Source organism: Thermobia domestica, chromosome 2 (assembly GCF_964235325.1).
Source record: "Thermobia domestica chromosome 2, izTheDome1.hap1.1, whole genome shotgun sequence".
NCBI classification, from domain to species: Eukaryota; Metazoa; Arthropoda; class Insecta; order Zygentoma; family Lepismatidae; genus Thermobia; species Thermobia domestica.
The window spans coordinates 214336553-214362038 of record NC_137455.1 but is presented as its reverse complement, the minus strand read 5'-3'; positions in this window follow the sequence as shown (position 1 = coordinate 214362038).

Below are 25486 nucleotides of genomic sequence, written 5' to 3'. Positions count from 1 at the left end.
CGTAAACGGAGCAACGGATAAGTTTGTGTGACTTATTGAATTTTGTACCAAGTAGAAAATATTGGAGAAGTAATAATTTTACTGTTTTTTTAACTTTTGTATTAACGACCAAAAATTTTAAAAAATGCCATTTTAACTACCTCAGAATTTCTGTACCTTTTCAGGTTATTCAAATAAAACGAAAAACTGAATTTGGATGCAGTATTTAAAGTAACCAGAAATAGAGAAAAAAGGACCTCTTTGTACTATTTCAACGAACAAAGGGAAGAGTTTTGAGTGAGCTTTCCAATTTTGTAGCAAGAAGAAAAACACTTTTTCACTAACTCAGAATTTCATATCATTTTGCAATAAAATAAACGAAGAATTTACTTTTGTACGAACCAGAAAAAAAGTGAAGAAGGTTCATTTAACTAGCTCAATATTTCTGTACAATTTTGTACTACTCAAATAAACGAAATTTTATTTTTGTACCAATCAGAAGAAAATCAAAGAAGGGTCATTTTAAATAGCTCAGCAATTTGTACCTTTTTGTGTTATTATTAAAATAAACGAAGGGTTAAATTTGAGTGACCTATTCAATTTTGTACCAACTAGAAAGAAATAGAAGAATGAATAAATTTTGTTTCCAATTAAAAAAGCGAAGAAGGTCTATTTATGTACATTTTGTACTACTCAAGTTCTACTTTCTGTAAAAACCAGAGAAAAACAAAGAAAGACTATATTCTGCTACTCAAACAAACGAAGGAGTAAGTTCAGAATTTCTATATCTTTTGTGCTATTCAAATAAACGAAGGAATAAATTTTTACTTACCAGCAAAGGCGAAGAAGGTTCATTTTATACCTTTTGGTGCTATTGAAATAATCGAGGGAATAAATTTGGGTGGTCTATTTTCTTTTTGTACTCATTCGAAACTAGCTCAGAATTTATATAACAAAAGAACAAATTTGAATATTCTATTTTTGTATCAATCAGAAAAAAACGGAAGAAGGGCTATTTTATATAATTTTACTACTCAAATAAACAATGGAGTGTTTAGTTTTGTACCACCGAGAAAAAACAAAGAAATACCATTTTAACTAACTAAGAATATTGTACCATTTTGTAGTATTCAAATAAACAAAGAAATAAATTTGAGTGACTCATAATTTGTGTCAAGTCTAAAAAGCACCATTTTAACTAACTCAAAATTTTATATCATTTTGAACTACTCAATTAAACTAAGTAATGCTTTTGAGTGAGCTATTTAATTTTGTAACAACCAGAGAAAAACCGATGTAGAATCATCGTAACTAGCTGAGTATTTTATACCATTTTGTATTATTTTAGCAAACAAGGGAATACATTTATATTAACCAGAAAAAAACTAAAAAGGACCATTTTAACCTGCTTCGAATTTCATACCATTTTAAACTAGTCTAATAAACGAAGGCATAAATATGAGTGAGCTATTTAATTTTGTAGCAACCAGAGGATCATTTTATACCATTTTGTATTAGTCAAATAAACGAAAGAATAAAATTGTACTAACCCGAAAAAGCGAAAAAAGACCATTTCAACTAGCTCAGAATTTCTGTACTTTTGTGCCATTCAAACAAATGAAAAACTAAATTTGGATGGAGTATTAGGTTTTGTGCCAAGCAGAAAAAAGGAAAGAATTTGTACTGACCAGAAAAGGCGAAGAAGGATCATTTTATACCTTTTTCTGCTATTCAAATAATCGAAGGAATAAATTTGAGTGATCTATTCAATTTTGTACCAATCAGAAGAAAAGTAAAGAAGGGCCATTTTAACTAGCTGAGTATTTTTGTGCTACACAAATCAACAAATGAATAAATTTGTACTAAGCAAAAAAGCGAATTTAGTTTTGCACCAACCACGTAGATCCATTTTAACTAGCTCGATATTTTTGTGCTACTCAAATAAACGAAAGAATAAATTTGAGTGACCTATTCAGTTTGGTACCAACGAGCAATGCCATTTTAACTAACTCAACATTTTATACCTTTTTGTGCTATTTAAATAAACGAAGAAAGCGAAGGAGGACTATTTTAACTAACTCAGAGATTTATACCATTTTGTAATAATCAAATAAACGAAGAAATAAGTTTGGGTGTCTCATTTCGCTTTGTACCAACCAAGAAAAAAAGCGTAAAGGTCCATTTCTATACCATTTTGTGCTACTCAAATAAACGAAGGAATAAATTTGGGTGACTCATTTATTTTTGTCCATTCTTTAACTAGCTCAAACAAACGAAAGAATAAATTTGAGTGGCTTAAGCAAAGAAGGTCAATTTATACCTTTCTGTGCTATTAAATTTGAGTGACCTCTTCAATTTTGTACCAAGTAGAAAAAAATAGAAGAATGAATAAATTTTGTTTCCAATTAAAAAAGCGGAGAAGGTCTATTTATGTACATTTTGTACTACTCAAATTCTACTTTCTGTACCAACCAGAGGAAAACAAAGGAATAAGTTCAGAATTCTATGCCTTTTTGTGCTATTCAAATAAACAAAAAAACGAAGAAGGATAATTTTATATCCTTTCGTACTAATCAAATTTGTGCGACCTTTTCACTTTTATAGCAAGTAGAAAAAGCCCCTTTTAGTTTTGTACCAACCACGAAAAAAGGAAAGAAGGTCCATTATAACAAGCTCGGTATTTTTATACCATTTTGTATTACTCTAATACATTTGGGTTGTCTATTTCATGTTTATAACAATCAGAAGAAAAGCTGAGAATTTCATACCTTTCTGGTGCTACATTTTGTATATTTTTGTGCCACATACAGAACAATTTAAATTGCCTCTCCCGTCACTAAGTAAGGCTTATAGTTGTATGTGTATTGACGTGTGTTTATCGAATTAGGTTTACAAAATACTAACGGCGACGAGAAAGTCCGAAGTTTCTTGGTCACTAAGTATTTGAACGTCAGATTTAACAAACCAGTGCTGCGTCATAATTCAATTACAACTTAATTCTGTAGAACATACTTCATAGCAATTGGGGTTATTAAAAAACCTAAGACGTACTAAAGAAAACTGATGAAGGACGAGGAATCGTGACAATAATAGAAAAAAATAAACAGCATGCTTGGCCATTTTCAATCACAGCAGAAGAAAAGATCATATCAAAGTAAGAATCAGCTCATCAAGGAAAAGAAATTTTTTTAAAGTTCCATGTTCCATATGATCTATAAAGAGTGCTGCAGATATTTAAGCAACGTTACGAATGCGTTACCTAACATTTGTATTGTCAGTATAGTGAAGATCCTAAGATACTGCCTATTGCTCAACGATTCATTTTTTTAAAACTTTCTTTCCTCGTGTAAGTCCAAAAAGACAAATATAATGGAATATAAGATTATGGAGTATATTTAGAAAATAATAAAACATACATCAAGATGTTATATTGCCTTGAAACATATTATTTGATTGTAATATAAGACGGAGAATGAATAGAATGCTTGTATTATAGGTATATAAATAGATGTATCCCACTTGAAAAATTTTATTTATTTGATTTGTTTTTGCTGAAGAGCAAGGAGATTATTTATGTTTCACCTAGAGAACAAAAATTCAGCGTGAAAACGAAAAATCCTATACTGTTAATTCACCCCTCTGGCCCCGATTTGCCAGATGAAAAACTTGATAAAGTGAGAATCATATACCCGTCACAAGAAATAGAAGAAGTGTATTATTTTAGACGCTATAATAGATATAATGATGAAATGCTCCCGGAAAGTGATGATGACAGTGTTTCAAATATAAACTGTTTTGAAGTGGAAGCTAATGAGTGCGAGTGTACTAGTGAAAGTATTAGTGATACATGTGTTATACAATTATTTAATGAGTACACACCAAATTCATTATTATTATGTGAAGCATGTTCTGAACATAATGAAGATGAAAAAAATCACAACTGTTTGCAGCAGTATGATTACGAATTATTACAAAAGGTGTGGACGACCTTAATTAAACATGAAATGAGAGAGAAAATCTATAAACTTTATTTAAAGAAGCATTTTAAAGGTTGTAATATTAAGAACACTTATACTTTGGAAAAAAAGTTTAATCTGGTATATGAATACATTACAGAGTGTGATTATTATATCAATGAAATAGTAGAAATGCTTTTAGAGAAAGATTATCAATTATTTAATTCTGTAAATGAACACTGAGACACTGTAGCATATGTATTTGATTGTGTATGAATAGAAGAACATATTAGTGCTAAATACTTTAATGGAAGTTGAGAATTGAACTGTTAACTATATTATTTTTATAAAAGAATCAATTTGTAGTATTGTAATATTAAGAATTTAATAGATTACAAACATTGGACTCTGGCAACTGAATTGTCAGTGAGAGTAATGTATTGTCTTCTTTAAAAGCAATAAATGAACTGATCTGGATGACACAAAAATAAACAAAATGTAGCACCACAACCACTTTAATCCCTCACATAGGTATAAAATTCTGAGCTTTTCTTCTGATTGTTACAAAAATGAAATAGACAACCCAAGTTTATTAGAGTAATACAAAATGGACCTTCTTCCCTTTTTTTCGTGGTTGGTACAAAACTAAAAGGGGCTTTTTCTGCTTGCTATAAAAGTGAATAGGTCAAACAAATTTGATTAGTACGAAAGGATATAAAATTATCCTTCTTCGTTTTTTCGTTTATTGGAATAGCACAAAAAGGTATAGAAATTCTGAGCTTATTCCTTCGTTTGTTTGAATAGAAGAATATGGTTTTTGTTTTTCTCTGGTTGGTACAGAAAGTGGAATTTGAGTAGTACAAAATGTACATAAAAATAACCCTTCTCCGCTTTTTTAATTGCAAACAAAATTTACTCATTCTTCATTTTTTCTACTTGGTACAAAATTGAATATGTCACTCAAATTTAACCCTTCGTGTATTTTAATAGCACAAAAAGGTACAAATTAACCTTTTTTGCTTACGCCACTTAAATTTATTCTTTCGTTTGTTTGTGCTACTTAAAGAATGGACAAAACTAAATAGGCCACCCAAATTTATTCCTTCGCTTATTTGATTAGTACAAAATGTTAGTTTTTCCTTTTTCTGCTTGCTACAAAACTAAATAGACCACACAAATTTATTCCTTTGTTTGTTGAAATAGTACAACATGGTCAAGAAATTGGGTAGACCACTCAAATGCGTAGCACAAAAAGTTATAACATGCTGAGCTAGCTAAAATGGTCTTTCTTCGCTTTTTTGGTTAGCACAAAAATTATTAGTTAGTTAAATGGTATTTCCTTGCTTTTTCGGTTTGATACAAATTTTAGAAAAAGGTATAAAATTCTAAGCCATTTGAATATGGTTCTCGTTGCTACAAAAGGAGATAGAACACCAAAATAAATGGCACAAAAAGTATAGAATGCCGATTCTTCTTCGCTTTTCTGGTCAGTACAAATGTATTGCTTTTTTTCTTGGTACAACACTAAATAATCCATCCAAATACATGTTTTCGTTTATTTGAGTATTACAAAATTCTGAGTTAGGTAAAATGATCTTTTTGCTACAAAATTGAATAACGACTCAAATTTATCTCTTCGTTCGTTTAAATAGTACAACATGGTCTCGAATTTTTTCGCTTTTTCTGGTTAGCACAAAAATTATTATTAGTGAGTTTAATAGTATTTCCTTGCTTTTTTGTTTGATACAAATATTACAAAAAGGTATAAAATTCTAAGCCAGTTAAAAATAGGCCTTCTTGGCTTTTTTATCGTTGGTACAAAAGGAAATAGTACACCCCAATAAATGGCACAAAAAGTATAGGATGCTGATCCTTCTTCGCTTTTCTGGTCAGTACAAATTTATACCTTTGTTTTCTTGATTAATTCTGTCCTTTTTCTGCTTGGTACAAAACTAAATAATCCATCCAAATTTGAGTATTACAAAATGAGTCCATGTACGCTTACTCTAATTTAGCCCTTCGTTTGTTTAAATAGTAAAACATTGCCTGGAAATGAGATTTCTCGTTGGTACAAAAGGAAATAGGACACCCATACTTATTTATACAATTCCTTAGTCATGGCAACATTAGGTATGAAAAAGCTGAGCTACTTAAAATGGTTCTTCTTTGCTTTTCCTCGAATGAGTACATAAACTTAGACTACTCAAGTTATCCTCAGTTTTTTTATGGTACAAGAAAGTTAAAATGCTAACCTAGTTAAAATGGAACTTCTTTGCTTTTCTTCTGATTGGTTCAAAAATAAAATAGACCACTGAAATTTGTTCCTTCTTTGATTTTCTTGTGATTGGTACAAAAATAAAATTTCGTTCATTTGGGTAGTACAAAATTGTACAGAAATATCGAACTAGTTAAAATGGACCTTCTTCGCTTTTTTCTGGTTCGTACAAAGCTAAATACTCCATATAAATTTGAGTAAAATGGTCCATGTTCGCTTTCTCAAATTTAACCCTTCGTTTGTTTAAATAATACAACATGCACTAGAAATTCTGACCTAGATAAAAATGGCATTTCTCATTGCTATAAAATCGAATAGACCACTCAAATATATTCCTTCGAATATTATTTAAATAGTTAAAATTGACCTTCTTCGCTTTTTTATAAATTGTGAGCTAGTTAAAAGGGCATTTCTCCTTGGTACAAAATGGAATAGATCACTTAAATTTATCCCTTCGATTGTTTAAATAGTATTAGATGATATAAAAATCTCAGCTAGTTAATATGGCATATCTTTGCTTTCTTTCTTGGTAGTCCATGCAAATTAATTTTTGCGTTTATTTGAATAGCCCATGAAGGTACAGAATATCTGCGCTAGTTAAAATTGTGTTTCTTTGATTTCTTTCTCATTAATACAAAAGTAAATAAGCCACTCAAATTTATTCCTTCTTCACTTTTTTTCTGCTTGGTACAAAATTGAATAGATGACACAAATTTACTAAATGAGGAAACGTCATCTCAATATGTGGCTTCGTTTACGAGTTTGACCTTTGACCTCAATGGTCATTATTTTTTGAACTTGTAGTAGTTGATGACCAATTACTAAATGTGGAAACGCCATCCCGATATGTGCATCCGTTTCCGAGTTTTTGAACTTTGACCTCGATGTTAATTATTTTTTGAACTTGTAGTAGTTGATGATAAATTACTAAATGACGAAAGACCATCTCAATATGTAGATCCGTTTCCGAGTTATTAGGTTTTAAGTGTCATACAAAGGGCGTATCCCACATAAACTATAAGACTCAGGTAAACATAAATACGATATTCTTAATCAGCATGTCCGAAAAACCCCCATATACCGAGTTGTACATCCAAATTGGTTAAAATTGTCATAAAAAGGGCGTATCCCACAGAAACTATAAGACCCAGGTAAAAATAAATACAATATTCGTAATCAGCATGTCCGAAAACCGCCATAAACCGAGTTTCATCCAAATTGGTTAAAATTGTCATAGTAAGGGCGCATCCCACATAAACTATAAGACCCAGGTAAAAATACATATGATATTCGTAATCAGCATGTTCGAAAACCCATATATACCGAGTTTCATCCAAATCGGTTAAAATTGTCATAGAAAGGGAGTATCCCACATAAACTACACGACCCAGGTAGAAATAAATATGATATTCGTAATCAGCATGTCCGAAAACTTCCATATACCTAGTTTTATCCAAATCAGTTCAAAGCGGCGTATCGAATCGGAAATGTAAATGTTTCTGCTATGTGTTCGTAGTTTCTGCTATGTTAAAATAGGGGTTGGAAAATAAGCCATACTCTTGTATTAGCTCTGCTATGTTTAAATAGGGGTGGAATGAATACAGCTCTACTATGTTAAATAGTTGTGTGCTATGTTACATAGGTATTCATTGTTTTAAGATAGGGGTTGAAAAAATGCTCATAAAAGGGAGTGAATACATCTCTGCTATGCTATGTGTTCATAGTCTTATGTAATTTCTGGTATGGTAAAATAGGGGTTGGAAAAGTGATCATAAAAGAGAACGAATACACCCCTAAAATGCTCATAAAAGGGATGAATCTTATGTATTATCTGCTCTGCTATGTGTTCGCAATTTCTGCTATGTTAAAATAGGGTTGAAACGAGTACAGCCCTGCTATGTTAAATAGTCTTATGTACTATCTGCTATGTTCAAATAGGGGTGGAAAAAGTGATCATACGAGTCCACCTCTTAAAGATTATCTGCTCTACTATATGTGTGTAGTCTCCATGTATTCTCTGCTATGGTAAAATAAGGGGTGAAACAAGTACGTAGAGTTATGTATTATCTGCTATGTTCAAATAGGGGTTGAAAAAATGCTCATAAAAGGGAATGAATATTATGTATTTTCTGCTATGTTAAAATAGGGTTGGAAAAGTGATCATAAAAGGGAACGAGTCTACCCCTGCTATGTTCGTAGTCTTATGCATTCTCTGCTATGTTTAAATAGGGGTGGAAAATGTCATCATAAAAGAGAACGAGTACACCCTTGCTATGTTACGTAGTCTCTGCTTTGTGTTATCTGCTATTCTATGTGTTCGTAATCTTATGTGTTATCTGCTATGTTCAAATAGGGGTGGAAATGAATCTTATGTATTATCTGCTATGCTATGTGTTCATAGTCTCCATGTATTCTCTGCTATGGGGTTGAAAAAGAACGCACTCTTATGTGTTATCTGCTATGTTAAAATAAGGGTTGGAAAATATGATCATAAAAGGGAACGAGTCCATCCCTACTATGTACGTAGTCTTATGTGCTATCTGCTCTTCTATGTGTTCGTAATCTTATGTGTTATCTGCTTTGTTCGAATAGGGGTTGAAAAAAGTGCTCATAAAAGGGAACGAGTTCACCCTTGCTATGTTACGTAGTCTCTGCTAGGTGTTATCTGTTCTTCTATGTGTTCGTAATCTTACGTGTTATCTGCTATGTTCGAATAGGGGTTGAGAAAAGTGCTCATAAAAGGGAAAGAGTTCACCCCTAAAAAGTGCTCACAAAAGAGAACGAGTACACACCCTAAAAAGTGCTCATAAAGGGGAATGAATTCACCTCTAAAATGGAGGTCATAAAAGATCGTGGGTGAACGGTTCAAGGTGCTCGATTTCTCGTATCCTCCCTATGTCCTCCGGCATAGTGTGTCAGACGGCACTGGGAAATTCGTTGTCTGCTTCAGTCGGGACTGAGAAAGTGGGTAGAAGGTCAGTGGCGCAGAACTGGCATTTTTATACTACTATTGGTAATTTTTATTTGACGGGAGCTTAACGTTTATGAGTAAAGGGCTTTACTAATAGATATTTCCTTTGCTTTAGGCATTCCGTAATTTTGGGGAGCAGGCTTCAGTCCGAAAGACCGGCCCCCTAATCTTCTCAAAACCGTTACTGCTGGTAATTAGTAATAATAACGATTAAAAACAATGAGAAAGGAAGTCGGCCAACTCACAGTATACGCACTATTTCTACTTCAGAGATGGAATGAAGAAAAACTTTGTCATAATGGTCGAATGCTGGGTTGAATCCCGGACTTCCCGAGAGAAGCGCAAAACCTCCACTCAGTCATGTTTGTTGGCAGTTGTATTTATCTTAACTTAAATATATTCCGTAGTCCTTTTTTTGGTGATGGTGGGGTGTGGAGAGTTTCGTAATGATATGAAGGGTGTGAGCCAAGAACATGGTAACCAACAAATTTTCAATTGCTGAGTTATGCAGCACCAGATAGACAGCAACACATACCGCTTCGTTTAGTCCTTCAGGTAAAGTCTTATGTGAAAAATCAGCTTTCGACTTTTAAAATGGATTGTGCATCAGAAAATCTGTAATTTCTTAAAATAATAAAATTGTGGGTTACCATGTTCTTGCCTCACACCCTTCATATGTTGAATCCCTCATGTTAAAAATTCAGAAAACTTGAGGAATGAGTAAACCGTAATGGTGGTTATATAAAACTATAGAAGTTCAAGAATATACAGAACCAAAAGCTCTAGATGTGCAGCCTTTGAGTTTATCATATAAATAAATCTAAGTATTTCTCTTATGTTTTATTTTAATTTTATTTTCCGAAAAGAGGGTAAAGAATATTTTGACAAAAAAACTACATAGAATTTTGCTAGTTATTTATGTATTTTTTAAAGGAGTATTTACTTTTAAGGTTGGCTGGTTTACACCAGCTGTTTTTTCTTAAATAAACAACTGGTTTAAACCAAACAAAATTAAAAAGAACGAAAAATGTGAATCATGTGAACTTCATGGTGACGTTTCCACACATCAAACAATATGTGTTAGTTTTATTTCCTTTTCACCTTTTAATCAAGGCGTCCCATGTTCAATTCTCGGTTGAACCACAACCCTTCTTTCATGCGTAAAGAAAGTAGCGGTTCGGACGTAACTTTAAGCGAAAGTCTTCTCCTTGATAACCTCGGTATTACGTAAGGATGTTAAGCCTGAACATACGAAACGAAACCAAATTGTATATTTCTACATGCCTCAATGCCTGTTGTTTTATAAAGAAGCCAAGGTTGACTAAATATATTGATAGAAATTGGCATACATTATCCATTGCCTACGTAGTTTCCAACATTAGCTTGGATTGGACTTTCAATGATATGTACGTACTAAATTTGTAATTTAATACCTCAGTTTTAGCGTACTGATTTGATACGTTGAACTTTAAATTTTACATGCAAAGCAATAACAGGATTTTTCCGTTATTGTTTTACATTTAGAGTAATAAGGGGATTTTCCCGATGGCTAGGGCGGGAGTTTCCTAATTTAAGAAATTTACTGACCGGACTTCTGTAAGCTTATGTAACCTCTTCCAGCATAACCCTATTGTTGCATAATAACACCAAGGCAAAACAAACTTATTTCTGTCAATATGTAATATAAATACATAAAGCAAAATATCTAAATCCAAAAAACCTGGTTTAAGCCAAAAAAAAAAACCTAGTTTAAACTCCTCCCAAAAAACGGGTTTTTGGCATTTTCAAAAACAACCATGGTTCTTCCCAACCCTGCTTACTTTTGTATATAAAAAGTTTTAAAAAATCTTATTATATGCATTGGTTAATCCTTTGAAATTCATTATGTAAATATGTTGAGAACTAAAATTGTTTGAAATATCTTTTAGAAATTCATGATTTATTTTCAGGGTTTTATATTATTATCGGCATCAGTCACTAATTAGAGTAGAGGGGGGCAAGAATACGTGGGGGTAAGGATACGATTCCCTAAAATCAGGTGAATATATTTGCGTATGGCAATAATGCGTCACGTGGAGTTTGATGTTAATGGCGTCTAGAACCTAAACAAGTTTGAATGTGCTTAGGCAAACTACAAGCTATCTAGGTAATTATTTATGTTTTTCTAATAGTTTGATATAATATTGGAACATAAGTAGTTAATGAATAACTTACACAATTTTATAACGATTTCAAAGTACTATAAATCGTTAGTTTCTAACATATCCATGGTTTGACAGGATGAAGTAAATTGACTTTCTTCCAACAGTTGGCTGTAAAACATCACGGGAAAGTCAATTGTGTAGTGAGGGGGCAAGGGTACGCAGATACCTACGGGGCAAGGGTACGCGTGCGTACTCTTACCCCTTCTGTTCTATGAAAAAGAATCTAATTTGATTTAGAACTAACAATCAAAAAAGAATGTAGATTCCGTTGTAATTGAGAGTGACGGCAAACTTTACGAATGCTGGTTCCCATATGTAGCCTCTAATGTTAAGAATTCTGAAGAATCCTGATATTTTCTTATGTACGAGGGATAATTTTTTATTCTAAATACCATTCCTTACATAACAGTATCTAAGGTGGTGTTTGAGTTTTCGAAACAGATAAACGTGTGCGATAGTAACATCTGCAGTTATTGAATAACGTTACGCTTGCTTATTTTATTCAGGTTTCAGAAATACTACGCTTTGTCCTCTTTTATCTTAAATGTCAGTAGTCTTCAGTAATAAATTTCAATGGGCCTTATGCAGAGTCGTTCTGACGCGTGATTAGTGCCATACTAAAAACTTCGACTACCGTATGTTTCCTGTAGTGGTCAGTCCTTTAGTAATCATACGCTAAAACGACTCTGCATAAGGCGGTATCAGTCCAATGATTGGTATGGGATTCTATAAAGATATATGAAGATATATAAGAACTTTAAAAGATCTAAGAAGAATGGCATACAATTTTGCTGAACGTAACTAGGTGCCCCATATCCTTTAGCCATGTGAATCGAATGGCAGAAAGAGATTGGACAGAGTCTTTCCGTCGTAGACATTTAACAATTGCTTTGCAACAGCCTTCAAAGACTGGTCTGGGGAGAGCTCGTGGTTTTATCAAGCCACAAGTTGAATGTTTTTTTAATTGTCTAAAAGATCTTGTAAGACAAAACGGCTTTTCTCCACGGGATATATACAACATGTACGAAACTGGACTGGAATAAATACGGTTTCTCATAAAGTTCCAAAAGTCGACGAAAAATCAAGTGATTTTGGAGTTAACATAACAGCGTTTCATGGTGAGTGCATCTGGTTCCTTTATTTCCCAGATATTTCCCACAAAACAAATGAAACAAGAATTATTCGATGGCTCGCCGCCAGGTTCTGTGGGAATATCTAATTCTGGTTTATCAACTCACAACTTTTCGTAGAATGGTTATATTATTTACGCCAACATGTGCGATCAAATTCGGTTACGAAAAAGGTATTTTTACTTGTTGACAATCAGACCTCTCACATTTCAATCGAAGCGATTGATTTCTGCAGGCAAAATAGGATAGTGATGTTGAGTTTACCACCAAATCTCAGTCATAATTTGAAACTATTAGATCGCTCCTTTTTTGACCCGATGAAATCCTGGTATTCAACTGTGTGTGATAAATGGATGAGGAATCATCCATCCCACATAATTCCAAGTTGCGAGTTTGTTTACTGAGGCTTACTACAAAAAAGACTCATAAAATGCTTCGTGTGGAGTGTTGTACTGTATGGGGCGGAAACGTGGACATTACGTATAAGTGACGAAAACCGACTGGAAGCCTTCGAAATGTGGATGTGGAGAAGAATGGAAAGAATTAGTTGGGTCGAGCGGAAAACGAATGAGAGAGTGTTAGAAATGGTGGGTGAGAAAAGAACATTTTTAGATATTATTAGGAAGAGGAAGAGAAACTGGTTGGGACATTGCCTAAGAAGATATTGTATCATGAGGGACGTCCTAGAGGGTATGGTGGCGGGAAAGAGAGGGAGGGGGCGAAGGAGACTACAATCAATGGATGATATAGAAACAGAAAGATCATACGCGAAGACGAAGAAGTTAGCGGAGGACCGTGGTGAATGGAAGCTTCTCAGCTGCGGCAAGTGACTTGCCAATAAAGGCAGAATACCTATGATGACTACAACGCTGCAACCATTGGTATCCAGCCTTCAAGAATCTGGAGTTGTCCTACTGAATCCAGATGTGTTCACTGAAGAAGATTTTCTTCCTTCTATTGTGGATGTGATAGACTTAAATGTAGAAGACAGGTCTGAAAACGAAAGCATTCCTGAAGCAAAAAATCAAGCATCAGACCTGAATAGAGCTCAAAATCGTTCATCGGATGATTCACTGGAAGTAAAAAGGGACCCATGCGGTGAATCCAGATCAAACACTCCTTTGCCAGTTGCTCGTCCTCCTCCATCTGTTACCAAACCTTTAAACAGTAACGCTAGATCCTCACTAGAAGCAAGCAAGAGCTCATGCGGACTGTCCACTTCAAATACTCTTCTGCCGGTTGCTCGTTCTCATTCATTTGTTACCTAACCTTCAACCAGTAACACTGGATTCTCACTAGAAGCAAGTAGGAGCTCATGCGGATTATCCACATCAAACACTTCTCTGCTGACTGCTCGTTCATCGGTTACCAAAGTTTCAACCAGGAGATCTTAACTGGAGGTAAGCAGGGGCCCATGTGGATCATTTACACCATGCACTCCTTCGGTGGTTGTCAGTCCTCCTCCAACTGCTACCAAGCACTCAACCAGTAGATCTTGATTTTCTCGAAGTCAATCAGAGATTCTGGCATCCTCTCCTTTCAAGCAGAACTTACTTTCGAAACGGCGCCCTCCAAAGAGCAAAGGCAAACATCATCTTGCACCAGGAAAGCTACAACCGAAATTGTAGCTACAACTCCTCAGGTCAGTGAGGAAATAGTGTATGAGTGTCCATTATGCAATATCATTTACAGTGATCCACCAATAGAAGACTGGATCAAGTGCGCAAGATGCCATGAATGGTGGCATGAACAATGCACATCATATAAAGGAGTAGCACCTTCATCTGTGATAATTGTTAATGCTCTTTTGGGTGAGTACTCTTGCCCCTTTGATTTCGTACTCTTGCCCCACATATAGGGGCAAGAGTACGAATTTGAATGTTTTCATTTTATGAGTTCTACTTCCTCTAAGAATAGAGGTATATAAAAGTTGAGTTCACATTTCGTAAAGGAGAGTTCAAGTTTTGTGTTCCATGTAAAAGTTTTCCGTTGTAACTATTTTTTACCAAAATATATAAGTTTAATTAAAATTTGCGTACTCTTGCCCCCCTTTCCTATAAATGACTTTTTGTGTTATAGAGAAGCGAAACAAAATCTGCTTTATCAATTTAAAGCAGAATTTTGAAAAAAGCTCAAAATTTCCCAAGCGAAGTAGAAAAAAACGAGTTTTTTTTTTAAAAAAAACGGCTTTTTCTGAGCCCTTGCGTCTCTAGTGCGCACTAACATCTTAGAAGAATAAAATCGAGACTGAGAGCAGGAAAAGTTAAAATAATCAAGCACTTAGAAGTTTAGTTTGGTCAACGTGAAGTTCGTAATTTTTGGTTTAGCAAATTTTTCTCAACGTGAAAATATGGGTCAGATGAACATAATTAGTGAAGCAAAGGATTTACATCACAAATTAACGTCATATGAAGTTCAAGTATAACAAATAGTGTGAATAAATCATGACATGTTATATGTATACTGGGAATGCAAAGATGACGTTCCTGCTTCTTGGACAACAGTAAATGCAGTTATTGCTGCTTATACAATCACTCAAGCACGCAACATATAATTACTTACATATGTTCGGAAGAAAAGTTAATTTTTTTCTGCCGATTCATTAGTTTTTAGACAAAAATCTCCAAAACAAAAAATTTGTCCAATTGCTTTTGAGAATATGAAAAAGATATGTGTTGTAGAATGTTTTGATGTTTTCCCCAGTATGAGTTTACTTTGTTATTTTGCGCTATTTAAAAATCCAAGTAATAAGTCATAGATTAAATGCATGAGTTTAGAAGGAAGCTTAGTAAACGTAAGGTGAATTGAAAATTTTCAATCCTATTATAACACAATCGAAGTAGGAGTACCCAACACTTATTCCATTTTAGGTGACTGAAATACTGAATAGAAACTTTTGGATTGTTAAGTACCTATGAAATTTTTGTTAGCTCCTATGCACTATATATACACACAAGTGTGTATTTGTATGTGTATGTGTTTAGTACTTTATTTCTCGCTAATTCCGGAGTGATTTGTTTGAAATTTGATGGGAAAGTAGCCCATACGTTAGATGAAGATCGCTACATCTTTTATTGTACTCGGCCAGGGACATGCTCGGGTTGAGAACAGAGACTGTGTTCCACAGTTTCGTACTCTGGGAACTTCTCAGCTTGTTTCACTTAAGTTGTTTTTCATCCATTCAATAATATGTAGACGAGGTATTATTTAGTCTTCAAACGTAACAGAAAAATAGTTATTTGACTTTGCATGTTACTTCCGAAGGTCTAATTTAATTTTCTCAGACCAACAAACACTTAAGTTGATTTGAATATTAAAAAAAAAAACATTAATATCGCAGTTAGTTTAATAAAATCTCCTTTTATAAATCACTAGTATAAATATCGAACATGGTATAGGTACTAAATACCACAGATATTTAATGATAATGACGAATTCTTTTTCCATGCGAGACTTTAAATTCCAAGATTTGTCAGTAATAAATTTACAACCTCGTTTTTTTCCTAGCTGTTGACGAGTAGCAATCCTTCATTTTCTTCTCTTTCTAAATACTATTTAATAAAATAAAATATTTTCACGAGACGCAAAGCAGCCGGAATTCTGATACCTTATTTCTACCAAATTTCGATGAAACTATGTCAAAAGACTTACATATATGACGTATTATTTTAACTGAAACAAAATGTGCTTTTTTCACCAACGAAACTCAGGCCAACAAGTTTATCAACCTAATCAGAAGATTTACTAAATAATTTGTTTTCTTTAAGGGTACATTGTTTTCAGTAATGTACATTTTAACTGCTGTTATATCCACGTTAGTATCTAAGAATAGTCACTTTGTCTCCCATAATAATAGTTTATGATTTGTGTGTTCTGACACAGTCACTAAGCTCGGCCATGTGATCAGAATTATCGTTTCTACCCTATGAACTTTCAAAGCACCCTACCACTGAAAAAATAACATGTTAAGCGTGAAAGTAATATTGTTTCTCGCATCCTGTAATTCTGCCTTCTACCTCACATAAATTAGAGTTATGGTTCATAAAAAATGTCGCGTTTTCGTACTGATGTAGTAACATCAAAGGAAATGATGCATGGATTGTAATTTAAGCTTCAGTTAGGAGTTCCCCCAAAATCAATTTAATGTTTACCACATTGATAGTACTAAACATTATTCGACACATTGAAAATATATTGCTGGTTGTTAAATATATATTGTTTATTAATATTGTCCCACTATATGTGAGAAATTCTTTATTAGTGACTTTTTTAAATCTTTGCCATTAATAATTTATTATCAGTAATATATAAAACTCATTTACCCTGAGAAATTTTACATGTAACAGGCTGGATTTGTAACATGAAGCTAATCAGATACATGGTTCTGGTAATGTCCGCAGTGTGATTTATGCCTATTTGACATAAATAAATGATACTCTTCTTTGCATTTCAGTTCTCCATCAGCTTTGTGTATTATTGATCACTTCAATACATTTAAGCCTTGAGCAAAACAGTCAGAAAAGGTTGCACATATCAATGGCGGATCCAGGGGGTGATCGGTGCGATCACTCCCCCCAGAAGACGAAACTTTCTTATTTTATATATATAAATAAAACCCATCCCAGAGTTTGAAGCTCTTAAAAGTAGCTCTAAGTAGCAGTCTTACAATCCCTCGCCCCCCGCAGAAGTCCGTCCTGGATCTGCTTCTGGCACGTATAGACTGTGTTCACAATCCAAACAGTTGAATAGTCGAAAGGATATAACTTATTCTTCCAGTTCCCACTTATAAATTTAGATGTCACATGACGTTAATTGGGAAAGCAAACAAAATTGGACGGTTCTTTGCGTCAGAAGGTTCCTTAATTTTGATTATTATATAATGTTACTAACAGATACTAGAATATAGTTAATAGTATCTTAGTAAAAAGAATACGATAGTGGTTAATAAGCTCCATTATTTAGGAAGATCATGCTGAAAACCCTTTTCAAAAAGAAACAACCTAATCACATTTGAATATTTCAATCTCTCTGTTATGCTGACTAACTTTGATTAGCATTGATATTAATGTATATTTACTAAAGATAGAATATTAACATATGTAAAAGTTTTCATGGAACAAATAGTGCAGAATTTCGATAAATAAACCAAAATGTAAGATCATCGTCGAAAATACGGATAAACAGAAAAGATGCAAAAAAAAAAAAAAAAATGCAAGCATGGAATAATAATAATAAACCCTGGTAAACAGTCTCCATCCTTACCGTTTCTCATTAGGATATTAATCGGTTGTCGATCCGTTCTCACACGAGATAATTGCTCTATGTATTGCAAAGAACAGAACTATAAAATTAGCTTTAGCTCAACAGTTAAAGTGTAGAGTGACGGAAGGACATACTTACTAATTTTTGCAACATTGTAAGTCCCACCTACGTAATACTAATAAATTTGCAGCAGCAAGACGAGCATTCTAAATATAAAACAAAAAATACTATTCTGCATTTTTAAAAACAATACCAACATAAGAAGAAAAGTTTAAAAAAGTGATATGCTATAAATGAGACCTACCAACCTTGATCCTAACATGTGGTTGCAAACTCTATTATTATTATTATCATTATTATTATTATTATTATTATTATTATTATTATTATTATTATTATTATTATTATTATTATTCAATATATCTCGTTAAACGTGTTACATCGATACGAAAACCTAAGCATTTCTACAAAGGCATAGACAAGTCGCGTTACCAAAAATTTTCAAAGATAGCTTCGATTTATTTGAAGATATTTAGGTTTATTTACGAATTTTGCCATTATATCTATTCTCGAGTTTCAAAATTTTATTTCACCGCAATATTGTAATTAATAACGATTTGCAATTGTTCACATAGTTAGCAAAATTCATATCTGCATGTGGTTCCCGTATGAATCATATATTGTATGATTTTATATATATGTTCTTTTAAAGTTTATGTTAGGGAATTTAGGAGTAGTTAATATTCAAATTGATCTTATTGCAATTCTATTATTTTATAATCATCCCATGAGAGTTTGTGATATAATCATCATAGAGTAATCAATTGGATTTTCCGCTTATCTTAAAAGGCGCATTTGGTATACTTTTTTATTTTCACCAACCAATTCAATAGCCATAGAAGCTCATTTGGAATACCTAATATGTGAGGTGCATTGATTGTATTATCTCCATAATCTTATAATGAATATTGTTTGTGTTTCATTCAAGTAGGTTCCAGTAAACCATTCTGTAATGATGCCATTGGGACCCTACTGCAAATTTAGAACAACCGTAGTTGGAGAAGACGTACGTAAATATAAAAATAAAGCACTGTAATGCTTCGACATACATAGTTTAATTATTTGAGCGTCAATAATTATAAAAAAAATGTAAAATTAGAAAAGCGTTAATGTTCTCGATAATTATGTATAAAATAAATGGAAATAATATATGATTTATTAATTAATTTACATACTTCTCACAATACTGTCTTTTAATTCACCCCAGTAAACCTTTATTCCAAAAATATGAAATGAGAAATTTTCTTCATCCTCCTGGGACTTATTGGGACTGGTAACATCATTAGGTCATATTGATCAGGTAGTCCTTATTTTTTCACTTTCGAGTTTTCTTAAGTCCAACCCCCTTAAGTATGTTCGTATCACACTAAAGTAATTCATGGGAAAAGTTAGCTCAATTTAGCAATATTAAATGGTCCCTCAAGCAACATCAAGTTCTTAATGCACTTACATTATATACTGTGAGGCAAATTTACCTTGTAAAAAAATTGAAAATATAATTATAAGTTAATGCACAGCTTTTGTTAGGTAGTAACCACTAATGATTATTGAGATATTGGAAATAACATAAGATTTTTTAGTTTAGGATAAAAATCAGTCCCAAAACTATATGACATTTCTCTTAAAAATAATTGGTTCTGCATCCAAAATGGCGGGCTTCAATATGGCCGCAATGATGGCACTATACAACAATAGATAGGGTGCTATTTTCATTACTTCTGTCCAAGATATGATATCACTCCCTCTAGCCATTACAAACTTAAGAGCACCTTTATTTCATATTGTATATTGTGAATAAATTAAAATCTAAAGGTTTGTTGGAGTACTATTTATTGAAGGGGTGGATTCCAAAAGAGCCTAAGTCAATTTTTGTCAATTTTGAAATATTGGTTCTATTAAGTTCTATTTCAGCATCTCCGTATATTGAACATTGTTTCATGCCAAAACTGCATAAGTCCAATTAATTGTAGGCAAAAGAAAACAATTTTGTTTTCCAAAATGCCCTTAGTCAGCGGTATTCTCTGAAGTTATTTTCTGACTCATGCCTAAAAACACTTATAAAAGTCTTGCTATAGATGATTATTTCACACTTATTTTACGAAAAGGCAATTAAAAGTTTGTTTTATGTAGATTACTTTTCTTTTACAGAAATAGAATGATGGAAACACGCAAAAAATATTCGTCTCCTGAAAAACTAACTTTTTTGACTTAGGCTCTTTTGGAATTGAGCTCTTCAATTTTATTCAATATAACTATTTTTTCTTATAGGTTACTTCGGTCTGATATGTGTTACATAGTGAAAATAAAGGAAAGTTTCGGTGTGTTACAGCATAAAAGGGGTCTAAAGAAATTGGGTTCGATTCCAGTTCAGTTCAGCAAAAATGATGGAAAATACATATTATAGGTGAAAAGTAGCTCTAGTATTAATGTAAAACAAAACTACACAAATTGAATAATCAATTACAGTAGAGCAGAAACTAACACAAAATTAAAGTATTACAATTTGTTATGTCTAGTCCAACATTTAGAATATTTTAGGTTAAGGAAACTGTTATCGAAATATAGAAAAAAATGGGATATTCGAACTGAAATCAAACCATAAGAATTTCATTTTTTGAAAAAAATTAGCAGCTAATTTCAGGAAAGATAATTAGGGAGTAATAGAAAATTACAATTTAGTAAATGGTGTTATCTTACAACATACTATGCAATAACGAAGAATCCGTTAATATGTACGATTGGATACCAAAACGGAATCGGTGTGAACTGTTCCATTAATAGAACGCTAATCACTTGGAGATAAAATTTCAGTCGATTTGGTAAACTTGAGGTATGACGTAAATTCGGGTGTCAGGATGAACACATGGCCATCACTTCGTCAAACCATGGGAATATACAAGCATATTGTTAATTTACGACCTTTCATTCCTTGAGATCCAAAGGCATCCTTTTGCAGCTTCCAGTTAGCAGACATAACACATAAATTTCTTAATGTATAATGTATAATGTATCAAATATACAACCTGAAAGAATTGAGTTGTCAACAACTTCCAATGGACAGTCTTGAGATACAGCCTTCCAACGAAGATTTGTCTGCTGGTGACAAATAAAGCAGAATCATTATGGTTGGATAACCTGACAACTGTGATTTTATCATGAGATGAGGAGACAATGTAACGTTGAAAGACAAACAGTCAAAGACTGGGGGCTTTGTAAGGTAAAGAATTTCAGAAGGTGCTGAATTAGCGAAGCACTAGTAACAATCAGAAGAGGTAAAGTTGCAAGCTTGGAGAGTTTAGGTGAAAAAGGTGACTAGCTGTTTACCAGCATGTGTTGCTTATTTACAAAGAAATATGTTTTCAAATCATGCAGCTAAAACTTAATAAACACATAATTAATTTCCCTTTTGATGTAATTAAGAAAGGCGAAGAAATATGTTTCCCGAATAACGTAAAATAGAGTAAGGAATAACATTCTTTTGAAAAATTCGAATAGGAACAATTCCTTAGCTTCTGCCGTACGGTTGGGTTTTCTATCTTTCATGTCTCGAGATCGGGTCTAGTGATGAACAAAATCCGAAACAGAGAAAAACTGAAAACTATTTCTCAACATATACAGCTACTTTCGAAGGTAAGTCGCGTGGAACCGTCATAGATCTTTTAGAACTTCCTAAAAACGTCGTCCAATGGGATGATGTTTAATTCCACCTTCACACTTGGCTAAGAATGCAATATCGTTAAAATGCTCCCATTGAGAGCAGATTTGAGCTTAGACAAGAGCATCATATGCACTAGGGCCAAATTAGGCAACTTCAAGGGGTTCAAAGACACAGGATATTTTTTTTTTGGCCGAAAGCTGACACAGAAGCCGGTCCACATCTGCTTCAATGTGCATCAGTGATTTGGAGAAAAATTCAAAAAGGAGAGTCACAGTCTTTGAACACCCATTATATTCACGTAATTTGATTCCAAGATACATAATGGTTCTTCTGTAAGCTCAAATCTGCCCTCAACGAAAGCATCATTAAAATGTTGCATCCATTTGGACAAATCTGACGGTGAAACTGAACATTATTCTGGTGGATGACGTTTTTAGAATTTCCCGAGCCTCACACCTGGTTCCGGAAATGTGAGGCCCGGAAGACTTGCATATAGCAAATTGAAGTGGTAACATTTATTTTTTTCATTAATTAGGTAAATTATTTTGCGGTAGTTTCGGAACTGCTTCATGTTCTGCTTTCCTTTTTCCTTTTTTTTCTCACAGCAATGTTTCGTCAATCTAACATTTAAACAAAAAGTTCATATGCAATACTATATACTCTCTCACTATGTATAATGTTGATCTACCATTGCTTTTTATGCCAATTATATAAAGCGATGGTTTCTCTTTCTTCTCTTAGTAACATAAAGCTGAAATTCCTTCCACTGTAAACAAATTTCATGCAGAAACTCACTACCGAAAACGTAGATTAAATAAAAGGAAATGTATAATTTAAACACAAAAGAGATCAAAGGTAATTATGGCAAAAATAAATACAAACTAAGAGCATATTTGCTTAAGTCAACCACAGTAGATACACGCTCTACAATTGAAATTTGATATCTTTCCTATCTATTTTTCATAACATTCTTCAAAATACATTTTCTCCATTGACGAATCTAAAATTAGCAGTTCAATTTATTTTCCATTTCTTGTATAGAAATACTTTATCTTAAAAGCTGGATTAAATATGATCTAATATGACTTTTAATAGTTGGTCAGAGGAAGCACGTTAATCAGAGTGGATTAATTATATTGCATACAATTTGTAACTCTTCTATACAATCTGTTAAAAAGTCCCATTTTATGCGAGCCTTTAGAACCTCGGCGAAATCAGAATCACAACGCCTAACTCGGTAAGGCATCTACCTACCAACATGATAGCCCGGATTCGACTGTCGATTGGACGAAACATTGTTGTCCTGTTTTTTCTGGTTGAAATGTGTCTCAGGGATTTACCCAGACTTTGTTAAATGGGTATATGGGGAAACCTGGGAATAAAGGAGCTCGAGCGTTCTTCTGATCTTGTTGCCATGTCCCAATACCAAAATCATAAAAGTGTTTCACAACACCTGTAAATAACATTGGAATAACCCAAATGGAGAATACCTGTATTTTGTACTTACGTAGAAGAATACTCTCTATCTATCATTATATATATATATATATATATATATATATATATATATATATATATATATATATATATATATATATATATATATATTCAATAAGTATCTGATTTGTTAACACGAATAAATACTAAATTAAAGATGAGTATTAACAATATCAGAGGGAACGATCAGTTATACTTTTCATCGTTTAATGAACGTCTGTTCAAACGTGACATAACAGTAATTTAATATTTTTTTATATAATTTAATTTGTCAGAAGTTACCTTTGCCTTTTAAATTATTCAAGCACTAAAATAATACGGTAATTATAAGGAAAATTTAACACTCAACTTGAGTATGTTTTACAAGCTCTTAGGAAGCAGAGAGCCCAATATTACTGTATAGCACATAATGTTTAAAATGTGTTGAGAATTCAGTGGAATTAAGAAGAAACTTATTTAGAGCCACTAACTCTTCTGGATATTAGCCTCAGGATATGACTAAGACAAGTACTGTTATACGAGACAAGGGTTACATTACTGTGCGTAAATGAATTATATCATTCCTAATTTTACTACAAGTATTAGGATTACTCTCAATGAACAATCTGTGCAGAAAGGGACTGCTTTTCTCTAGTATTTCCATTGGGTGGAAAACGTTTTTAAAAAAATAAAAATAAAAAAGAACATTAATACCACAAAGTTATCAAAAGTAAAACTGAATCCCCTTTTTATCGGGTTTATACAACTATGACTATCTTATTTATATCCAGTTCCAGTATCTGATTTATAAGTTAACAACGCAACAAATTTTTAGTAAAGGTTATTTCAGTAATTTTTATTAATATTTGAGACGAGAACGAAACTTATGAGATTGTTCTTTGTCTTGTTTTATAGTTCAAGTCTCTCTTGATCTTGGTATCGAGCCGAAATTTAAAAACGAGACTCGAGATTAGCTTTGGTCTTGGTACTAATTCTTTTTTTTTTTAAATAAATATTTTCCGACATTATTAATTGGCATTTAGTAAACTTATTCCAACTATAAGTTTAATCGGCGGTAGTAGGCTACTGAAAATGGGGTCTTAATTCGCCGTATAATCTGGTAACCATCTTGACTGACACCTTCGTGTTAAACCAACCAATGCAAGGATACCATCTTTTAATATGACCCTGGAAGAATTCATTAAATGCCTTTTCCTATTTTCTTCGTTCTTGTTAATGATTGCAAACATCAGCGTTGTGGCTAGCGCTCTCACCTTCGGTGCGAGTGGTCTCGAGTTCGACTTCCGGTGGGGATACTCGGTCGAAAAATTGCAAAAAGTGTTTTTTTTAGACCAGTCATGCTGCGTGAAGTTCTTTTGAGTTTTCCCACTCACACCGGCAAAAACCATAATGATACCTATCATATAGGTCCTAGGCCGCTTGCTTTCCCATTCCTTCCTTCCTCCTTCCCAGTATAGTGTCATCGCCGAACGACGTCATCCCTCATACACCACGGGCTTAAGGCCATAGATACTGACAATGCTTAGAAATATAAATAAATAAACTAGTTTATCTGTTAAGTTTTAGCGTCTCTTTTCATCACCTAGATTATATCCGAGATGGGTACATACCATTTCAAGTGAAATCCTAACCACCGTAACCTCAGAATCATGTACACCAAAGGCGCACGCTAGCAACTTAATTAGGTAGAAGAGAATCATTCTACTGTAAATAGACATTGTGAGTTGTATTTGGAAGTTACTTTATTAAGTAACATTTGTAAGAGAAACGTTTTGCAAGGGTGAATTATTACTGCACTTGTACCGGAGCGAACACTTAGGACTCGGTTTTCCTAGGTAACCGGTGGGAAAACCCAGATAATCTTCGGAGGCGGTGCTCAAGAGGAATTGTGGGAACAATTAAGAATTAAAAACAGCCCAGGTCTTATCATTATACACAGAATCATCGTGATTCGCAGTTATTGTTCCATTATGGTATAATTTGTAAAATTGTTTTACATTTATGTTGTCCCCTATTAACATATGCCATTTAAGCTACTTTCAAACAGAGTACCTGAAAATGTCAACGTAGGAAAATTTCATATTTTGTTGGTTAAGGTTTAACGTACCTTTCAATACTGAGGCTAATACCGATTCCTTTTTCTGTAATCATCTGTAAATATTGTCTACGATCGCTGTACAGGGTCTTTCCCGACCGTGTCACTCGAAATTGTTTTGTGCAGAGATTGATTAAATATTATATTTGTTACACAATTTGCAGATTATAGTGTAAGATAAAGATGACCATGGACAAAGTCGAAATAGTCTGTTTACACATTGTTTTTCATCAAAGTAGTATTGTTAATACACTAATAGTTTGACACTGAATGCCATGATATAAAATCACATCTTGCATATTGCAGTCACATATTGCGAGATGCAAAGTAGCTCTTTTATGCAGAGCCAGCTTATGCGTGTAGGGGAACTATATAACCGCCTACGGTTTTAAAGATTAG